Genomic DNA, 9,534 nt, shown 5'->3' on the forward strand with positions numbered 1-9,534 from the left:
AGGCTACCTAAGTATGGTTCTCAATCAGAGACAATGATAGACAGCTGCCTCCGATTGAGGACCACACCCGGCCAAACACACAGAAATAGAGAACACAAAACATAGAATGCCCACCCCAACTCACGCCCTGACCAAACCAAAATAGAGACATAAAAATTATCTAAGGTCAGGGCGTGACAGTACCCCCCCCCCCCCCCCCCCCAAAGGTGCGGACTCCGGCCGCAAAACCTAAATCTATAGGGGAGGGTCTGGGTGGACATCTATCCGCGGTGGCGGATCTGGTGCGGGACGTGGGGACCCTCACAGTGGCTGGGAAGACACACAGGAGACCTGGGTCTGTGAACAGGCACAGGACTCACCAGGCTGGGGAGACATAAAGGTGGCCTCATCCTTGGCCGAGGCACCGGACACACTGGGCCGTGGAGACGCATTGGCGGTCTGGAGCGCAGAGCTGGCCCCAACCGTTCTGGCTGGATGCCAGCTTCCACCCGGCAAATGTGGGAATTTTTTGGGGGGGCTGCCTCTCGGGCTTCCTTGCCAGCCGCGTTCCCTCATACCGCTGGTTCCCTTCTACTGCTGCCTCCGCTCTCCTGGCTGCCTCCACCTGTTCCCATGGGAGGAGATCCCTTCCAGCCAGGATCTCCTTCCATGTGTAGGATCCCTTGCCCTCCAGAATGTCCTCCCATGTCCAGTCCTCTCTTCCACGCTGCTTGGTCCTTTGGTGGTGGGTAGTTCTGTTACGGTCATTGTTGCATGAAGAAGTGGACCAAAGTGCAGCGTGGAAAGTGTTCATGAGTTATTAATAGAACTGAACACTGAATAACAAAAAAGAGAACGAACAAAACCTAAACAGTCCTGTCTGATGCAGACTGCACCTGCCTCTGATTGAGAACCACACCCGGCCAAACACACAGAAATAGAACACAAAACATAGAATGCCCACCCCAACTCACGCCCTGACCAAACCAAAATAGAGACATATAAAGGATCTCTAAGGTCAGGGCGTGACAAATTGTTTTTTTCTTTGTATTATCTTTTACCAGATTTATTGTGTTATATTCACCTACATTCTTTTTTCATTTACACAAAGTTCAAAGCGTTTCCTTTCAAATGGTACCAAGAATATGCATATCCTTGCTTCAGAGACTGAGCTAAATGCAGTTAGATTTGAGTATGTCATTTCAGGAGAAAATTGGAAAAAAAGGGGCAGATCCTTAATGCGTTTGAGCCAATTTTGACAAGGTAGGGGTGGTATACAGAAGATAGCCTTATTGCTGCAAAGAAACCACTACTAAAGGACACCAATAATAAGAAGAGACTTGCTTGGGACAAGAAACACGAGCAATGGACATTAGACCAGTGGAAATCTGGCCTTTGGTCTGATGAGCCCAAATGTGAGAATTTTGGTTCCAACCGCCATGTCTTGTGAGACTCCAAGTAGGTGACCGGATAATCTCTGCATTGTGTGGTTCCCTCCGTGATGCATGGAGAAGGAGGTGTGATGGTGTGGGGGTGCTTTGCTGGTGACACTGTCTGTGATTTATTTAGAATTCAAAGCACACTTAACCAGCATGGCTACCACAGCATTCTGCAGCGATACGCCTTCCCATCTGGTTTGCGCTTAGTGGGACTGTCATTTGTTTTTCAACAGGACAATGACCCAACATACCACCAGGCAGTGTAAGGCAGTGCCTGTTTGACCAAGAAGGAGAGTGATGGAGTGCTCCATCAGATGACCTGGCCTGCACAATCAACAGACCTCAAGCCAATTGAGATGGTTTGGGATGAGTTGGACAGCACAGTGAAGGAAAAGTAGCCAACAAGTGCTCAGCATATGTTGGAACTGTCACACCTTGATCTGTTTCACCTGTCTTTGTGGGCCAGTTGCACAACTCCATCTCCTTCCAAGGAGGCTCCATTGGTAGGCACTAGGTATTGCTTCATGGTCATATGGAGGGGGTCGTTGGCTGAGCGCCATGACTAGGCATGGGACATGCTGCTGGAGCAATTCCGCGGGTTGTCTGGAGGGGTAGCCTGCCACGGTGGAAACCCCACCGCCCCTCAGTAACTCGGCGGTTAGCAGCGCTGCCCCACCGGGCCACTCCACCTTCCCAGGATTCCCATTTAACTCCCCCGGAACGCTTTAACTTCTTCGATATAGGGGGCGCTCTTTTAATTTTTGGATGAAAAATGTTCCCGTTTTAAACAAGATATTTTGTCACGAAAAGATGCTCGACTATGCATATAATTGACAGCTTTGGAAAGAAAACACTGACGTTTCCAAAACTGCAAAGATATTGTCTGTGAGTGCCACAGAACTGATGTTACAGGAAAAACCCAGATAAAAATACAATCAGGAAGTGCCGCATTTTTTGAAACCGCCTCATGGCAATGACTCCTTATATGGCTGTGGAGGAGCTAGGAGTCAGCTTACCTTTTCCACGTTTTCCCCAAGGTGTCTGCAGCATTGTGACGAATATGTAGGCATATCATTGGAAGATTGACCATAAGAGACTACATTTACCAGGTGGTCGCTTGGTGTCCTCCGTCGCAATTATTGCGCAATTATATCTCCAGCTGCAGTATTTTTCCGTTTGCCTCTGATGACAAACCGACTGCCAGGAATGATTTTTCATCGAATAGAATTGTGGAAAACACCTTGAGAATTGATTCTAAACAACGTTTGCCATGTTTCTGTCGATATTATGGAGCTAATTTGGAAAAAAGTTTGGCGTTGTAAGTGACTGCATTTTCATTTTTTTTTCTTGGCCAAACGTGATGAACAAAACGGAGCTATTTCTCTTACACAAATAATCTTTTTGGAAAAAATGAACATTTGTTATCTAACTGAGAGTCTCGTCATTGAAAACATCCGAAGTTCTTCAAAGGTAAATTGTTTTATTTGAATGCTTTTCTTGTTTTTGTGAAAATGTTGCCTGCTGAATGCTAGGCTTAATGCTATGCTAGGCTATCAATACTCTTACACAAATGCTTGTGTAGCTTTTGTTAAAGCATATTTTGAAAATCTGAGATGACAGTGTTGTTAACAAAAGGCTAAGCTTGTGTTTCAATATATTTATTTCATTTCATTTGCGATTTTCATGAATAGGAAACGTTGCGTTATGGTAATGAGCTTGAGGCTTTGATTACGCTCCCGGATACGGGATTGCTCAACGCTAGAGGTTAATGGATAGCCAAGCACCTGTCAGGCATTTTTAGCTCAGTGTGCCCTCATTTTTGAGCTTCAGCCCTCCTCCTTCCCCTCGTAACGCTCCAAGATAGCCTACCTCATCACTGATGTCTGGGAGGGCTCTCACCTGGGCTACCACCGTATGCGAACAACAGCCGGAAGGGTTGGTGGGAGAGGTGAGGAAGGTTTTTGATGCCTGTTCTCCGCGAGAGAAGCTGCCCGGAAGCTAATCCAGCTCCGGCAGTATGCCTGCAGAGTGGGTGACTATGCGGTGGATTTCCACACGTTGGCTGCGGAGATTGCGTGGAACCAGGAAATACTGTTTGACATGTTCCTGCACGGTGTCTCGGAGGAGGTTACGGACGAGCTTGCTGTTATCCACGGATCTTAACTCCCTCATCACTTTGACCATCCGCGTAAATGGGCGATTGCGGAAAAACGGATGGAGAGGAAATTCAATTTTGCCCGCACGTCCAGGGATTCCACCTCGCCTCCGAGTCATCCCGGAAGTCCCCGATGGTCCCATTGCCGAGAGCACCCGAGGTTTCCCGACCTTCCTCGAGAGTCACCGAAGACCCCCTAGTCACTGTTTCCTGAGCCTATGCAACGAGGCAGAGCTGGGCTGTCGCCAGCGGCACGGCAACACAGGCTCAACATAAGGAGCTGTCTATATTGTGGGACGTTTGGTCAGTTTGTGTCCTCTTCCCGAGTAAAAGACCAGGCTCATATGGTACTCTGGTGGGCCATATGGAGCACTTTTCTGCTTCCCTTACTCACACCCCTTTTTATGTTATTCTGCTGTGGGGAAACCATCTGTCATCCGTCCCTCTTACTCTCCCACTGGCGCATGTTTCTTCTTCATGGTGAAAAAGGACAAGACCCTGCACCTCTGCATTGACTACCGGGTACTCAATTACATTACTGTGAAGAAACGTTATCCGCTAATAATCATTTCCTCGGCCTTCGAGCGGCTCCAGGGGCCAACTGTTTTCCCCAAGTTGGATCTTCAAAACGACTACTACCTGGTGCAGATACAAGAGGGGGATGAATGGAAGACCGCCTTCAAAATGGCCAGAGGCCACTAAGAATATAAGGTCATGCCCTTTGGCCTCACCCTGCTGTGTTCCAGGCTCTGGTGAATGATGTTCTCCACGAAATACTGAACCGGTTCATCTTAGTCTACATTCATGACATCCTCGTCTTCTCCCACTCCCCCCAAGAACATACTGGTCAGTTCCTGGATGGGAGACCAGATGCTGCTGGAAGTGGTGTTGGAGGGCCAGTAGGAGGCACTCTTTCCTCTGTTCTAAAATAAATATCCCAACACTGCCCTGTGTAGGGTGCCGTCTTTCGGATGGGACGTTAAACGGGTGTCCTGACTCTCTGAGGTCATTATCGTAAGAGTAGGGGTGTTAAATTCCCAATCTGACTCTCAAAAAACTATCACGGTCACCTAATAATCCCCAGTTTACAATTGTCTCATTCATCCCCCTCCTCTCCCCTTTAACTATTCCCCAGGTCGTTGCTGCAAATGAGAATGTGTTCTCAGGCAATTTACCTGGTAAAATAATGAATGAATAAGGAGCAAGCCTTTTGAAATATCTTGGCGAAGTTCATAGGCAACTTTTGAAATATTTTGTAGTGACATTGCGTTTTTTGGAAGCTGTTTTTTTCTGGATCAAACGCGCTTTATAAATTGACATTTTGATATATATGGATGGAATTAATCTAATAAAAGGACCAATTGTGATGTTTATGGGACATATTGGAGTGCCAACAAAAGAAGCTTGTCAAAGGTAATGCATAATTTATATTTTATTTCTGTGTTTTGTGTAGCGCCTGCAAGGTTGAAATATGCTATCCTCTTTGTTTACTATTGTGCTATCATCAGATAATCGCTTCTTATGCTTTTGCCGAAAAGCCTTTTAAAAATCTAACATGTTGGCTGGATTCACATCGAGTGTAGCTTTAATTGAGTATCTTACATGTGTGATTTAATGAAAGTTTGATTTTTATATCATTTTTTTTATTTGCCATGATGCATTTTCCCTGTTTTTTGCCCAAGTGGGACGCAACCGTCCCCTATACCATAAGAAGTGAATAGGAAGCCAGTGTAGAGCGGCTAGCACTGGAGTAAAATTTTAATATTTTTCAGTTCTAGTCAAGATTCTAGTAGCCGTGTTTAGCACTAACTGAAGTTGATTTAGTGCTTTATCCGGGTAACCGGAAAGTAGAACATTGCAGTAGTCTAACCTAGAAGTGACAAAAGCATGGATTCAGGCAGAAAGGTTCTGATTTTTGCAATATTACGTAGATGGAAAAAAGCTGTCCTTGAAACAGTCTTGATATGTTCATCAAAAGAGAGATCAGGGTCCAGAGTAACGCCGTGGTCCTTCACAGTTTTATTTGAGATGATTGTACAAACATCAAGATTAATTGTCAATTTCAACAAAAGATCTCTTTGTTTCTTGGGACCTAGAACAACCATCTCTGTTTTGTCTGAGTTTAAAAGTAGAACATTTGCAGCCATCCTTATGTCTGAAACACAGGCTTCCAGCAAGGGCAATTTTGGGGCTTCACCATGTTTCATCGAAATGCACAGCTGTGTGTCATCCGCATAGCAGTGAAAGTTAACATTATGTTTCCGAGAGACATCACCAAGAGGTAAAATATATAGTGAAAACAATAGTGGTCCTTAAACGGAACCTTGAGGAACACTGAAATTTACAGTTGATTTGTCAGAGGAAAAACTATCCACAGAGACAAACTGATATCTTTCCGACAGATAAGATCTAAACCAGGCCAGAACTTGTCCGTGTAGACCAATCTGGGTTTCCAATCTCTCCAAAAGAATGTGGTGATCGAAAGCAGGTCTAGGAGCACGAGGACAGATGCAGAGCCTCGGTCTGACGCCATTAAAAGGTAATTTACCACCTTCACAAGTGCAGTCTCAGTGCTATGATGGGGTCTAAAACCAGACTGAAAAGTTTTGTATACATTGTTTGTCTTCAGGAAGGCGGTGAGTTGCTGCGCAAAAGCTTTTTCTAACATTTTTGAGAGGAATGGGAGATTCGATATAGACCGATAGTTTTTTATATTTTCTGGGTCAAGGTTTGGCTTTTTAAAGAGAGGCTTTATTACTGCCACTTTTAGTGAGTTTGGTACACATCCGGTGGATAGAGAGCCATTTATTATGTTCAACATAGTAGGGCCAAGCACAGGAAGTAGCTCTTTCAGAAGTTTAGTTGGAATAGGGTCCAGTATGCCGCTTGAAGGTTTAGAGGCCATGATTCTTTTCATAATTGTTTTCAAGAGCTATAGTATTTAAAAACGTGACTGTCTCCCTTGATCCTAGTTCCTGGCAGAGTTGTGCAGACTCAGGACAACTGAGCTTTGGAGGAATACGCAGATTTAAAGAGGAGTCCATAATTTGTTTTCTAATGATCATGATAAGTTCTTGAATTTATCAGTGCTGAAGTGAAATCCATCCTCTCTTGGGGAATGCTGCTTTTTAGTTAGCTTTGTGACAGTATCAAAAATACATTTATGATTTTTCTTATTTTCCTCAATTAAGTTGAAATAATAGGATGATCGAGCAGCAGTGAGGGCTCTTCGATACTGCACGGTACTGTCTTTCCAAGCTAGTCGGAAGACTTCCAGTTTGGTGTAGAGCCATTTCCGTTCCAATTTTCTGGGAGCTTGCTTCAGAGTCAAGCCGAATGCCTAAGCTGGGGTATAGGGAAACAGGTCCGGGAGAAGCAACCCAATCCTGGGGGGCCCAGATAACAGGGTGTTTGTGCCTGACACTGTCCACTCAGCGGTCCTGGAGTGGGCCCATTCCCCCAGGCTTGCCTGTCAACCGGGCTCTCGTCTGACCCTTGGCTTCATGTGACAATGCTTTTGTTGGCCTACTATGGTTCTTGATGTTTAGGGCAACACTGCCATCCTGACTGTGGTCGACCGTTTTCCAAAGCACGTCTTCCGGATCCACGGACTCCCAATGGACGTGGTCACCGACCGGGGTCCGCAGTTCTCATCCCAGTACTGGAAGTCATTCTGCATGCTCATTGGGTCGTCGGCCACCCTGTCCTCTGGATTCCACCCCCAGTCCAACGGCCAGTTGGAGCGAGCCAACCAGGACTTAGAGACTACTCTTCGCTGCCTAGTCTCTGCCAACCCTACCACCTGGAGTCAGCAACTGGTATGGGTTGAGTACGCTCGCAACACCCTTCCCTTCCTCTGCCACTGGTCTCTTGCCCTTCGAGTGTTCCTTGGGATATCAGCCTCCACTCTTCCCCGAGCAAGAGAATGAAGTCAGCAACCCCGCTGCCCAGATGTTCATCCACCGCTGTCGCCATACCTGGAAGAGAGCCCGGGCCCCTCTGTTGAAGACAAGGTATAGGTGACAAGCGGATCGCCACCGAACCCCTGCTCCATGCTATCGGCTCGGGCAGAGGGTATGGCTCTCCACCCGGGACCTGCCCCTCTGGGTGGAATCCCGTAAACTTTCCCCCCATTTCATTGGCCCATTCCCTATCACTAGAGTCATTAGCCCCACTGCTGTTTGTCTTTTGTTACCCCGTACCCTCTGTTTTCACCCTACTTTCAATGTGTCTAGGATTAAGCCAGTGTCTCACAGCCCTTTGTCTTCTGTTTCCAGGCCCACCCCTCCTCCCCGTGTCATCGATGGCTATCCGGCGTACACAGTGAGAAGCCTCCTGAGTGATCGACCACAGGGCAAGGGTTTCCAGTACCTGGTCGACTGGGAGGGTTATGGCCCAGACAAGAAGTGTTGGGTCCCCGCTAGAGACATCCTGGACCCAGCCCTCATCGCCGACTTCCACCGCCGGCACCCCGGTCAACCAATTATGTGCCCAGGCGCCCCTAGGGGGGGTACTGTCACACCCTGATCTGTTTCACCTGTCTTTGTGATTGTCTCCACCCCCCTTCAGGTGTCACCCATCTTCCCCATTATCCCCTGTGTATTTATACATGTGTTCTCCGTTTGTCTGTTGCCAGTTCGTCTTGTTTGTCAAGTCAACCAGCGTTTCTGTGTCTCAGCTCCTGCTTTTCCCAGTCTCGCTTTTTCTCGCCCTCCAGGTTTTGACCGTTGCCTGTCCTGACTCTGAGCCCGGCTGCCTGACCACTCTGCCTACCCTGAACTTGCCTGCCGTCCAGTACCGTTGCCCCACCTCTGGTTTACTGACCCCTGCCTGCCTTGACCCGTCTATTGCCTGCCTCGGTTGGATTATTATTAAACCATTGTTAATTCGACGTTGTCTGCATCTGGGTCTTACGTTCATACCTGATAGGAACTCCTTCAAGACTGTTGGAAAAGCATTCTAGGTGAAGCTGGTTGAGAGAATGCCAAGCGTGTGCAAAGCTGTCATCAAGGCAAAGAGTGGCTACTTTGAAGAATCTAAAATATAATTTGATTGTTTTAACACTTTTTTGGTTATTTCATAGTTTTGATGTCTTCACTTTTATTCTACAATGTAGAAAATAGTAAGAATAAAGAAAAACCCTTGAATGTGTAGGTGTGTCAAGTCATTGAATAGTCTTTCCACTCCTGCGTTGTTTCCGATAGATTTATGTATCCTTTTCAAAACAAATCAGGATAACATCCCTCATCTTGACAGCACATGGCATACTGGAGACTTTCAAATGACTTTGATCCAGATGGCCTCTTCTCCCTCTGCCTGTTGGTTGCGAGGGGCCTCACAAATCTCATTGTATTAACTGTCACTGGGCTCAGAAAGAAGAGGATGGAGTGTCCAATGCCTTTTTATGTACTCACTCACTGGGTGAGTACATAAAAAAGCCACATGCTGGAAGAAACTATCAGGTTTTGTGTACCTGGCATGTAATTGTTTAGAAGCTGTCTCATGGTATTGATTTAGTGTAGTTTTTTCTTTGGCTTGACATAGTATTACAATATAAATGAGAATATTAGGACATTACATCTGTTATCAGGCAGATCCAACTGAGTTACAATATCAAAATAATGTGCTAGATTTAACTTAAAACAAATAGCTGGTTTCTGGCAAGACTGTTTTATATATTTAAAAGTAGGGCTACTGTGGATGACTTCATTACTCAGTTGATGAAGTGATCCATGTCTGGCTTTCTTATTTTCCCCCATTTGCCCCCAATTGTCTGGGCATATCTGTAAACAAGCATACTGCTAAAAATTTGATCTTAATTTCCTTTAATGGGAATTTATTCAGAAGATACTCCCGGTATGGTAAACAAAAACACATCAATAATGAATTGGATTAGTCCATTAATAAGGTTATGTTTTATTCATCTACTTTTGGGTGGGGGAGGAGACCCGGAAGGAAATG

At 46.0% G+C, this 9,534-nt stretch overlaps 1 pseudogene; it reads right to left on the bottom strand.

The window, feature by feature from the left end:
• Positions 1-260: 260 nt before the first annotated feature.
• LOC149972021 (uncharacterized) lies at positions 261-7,252 on the bottom strand (annotated as a pseudogene).
• Between the last annotated feature and the right edge of the window lie 2,282 nt (positions 7,253-9,534).

The sequence above is a fragment of the Oncorhynchus mykiss genome, chromosome 25, assembly GCF_057628025.1.
Source record: "Oncorhynchus mykiss isolate SJ-2025 chromosome 25, ASM5762802v1, whole genome shotgun sequence".
Classification (NCBI taxonomy): Eukaryota; Metazoa; Chordata; class Actinopteri; order Salmoniformes; family Salmonidae; genus Oncorhynchus; species Oncorhynchus mykiss.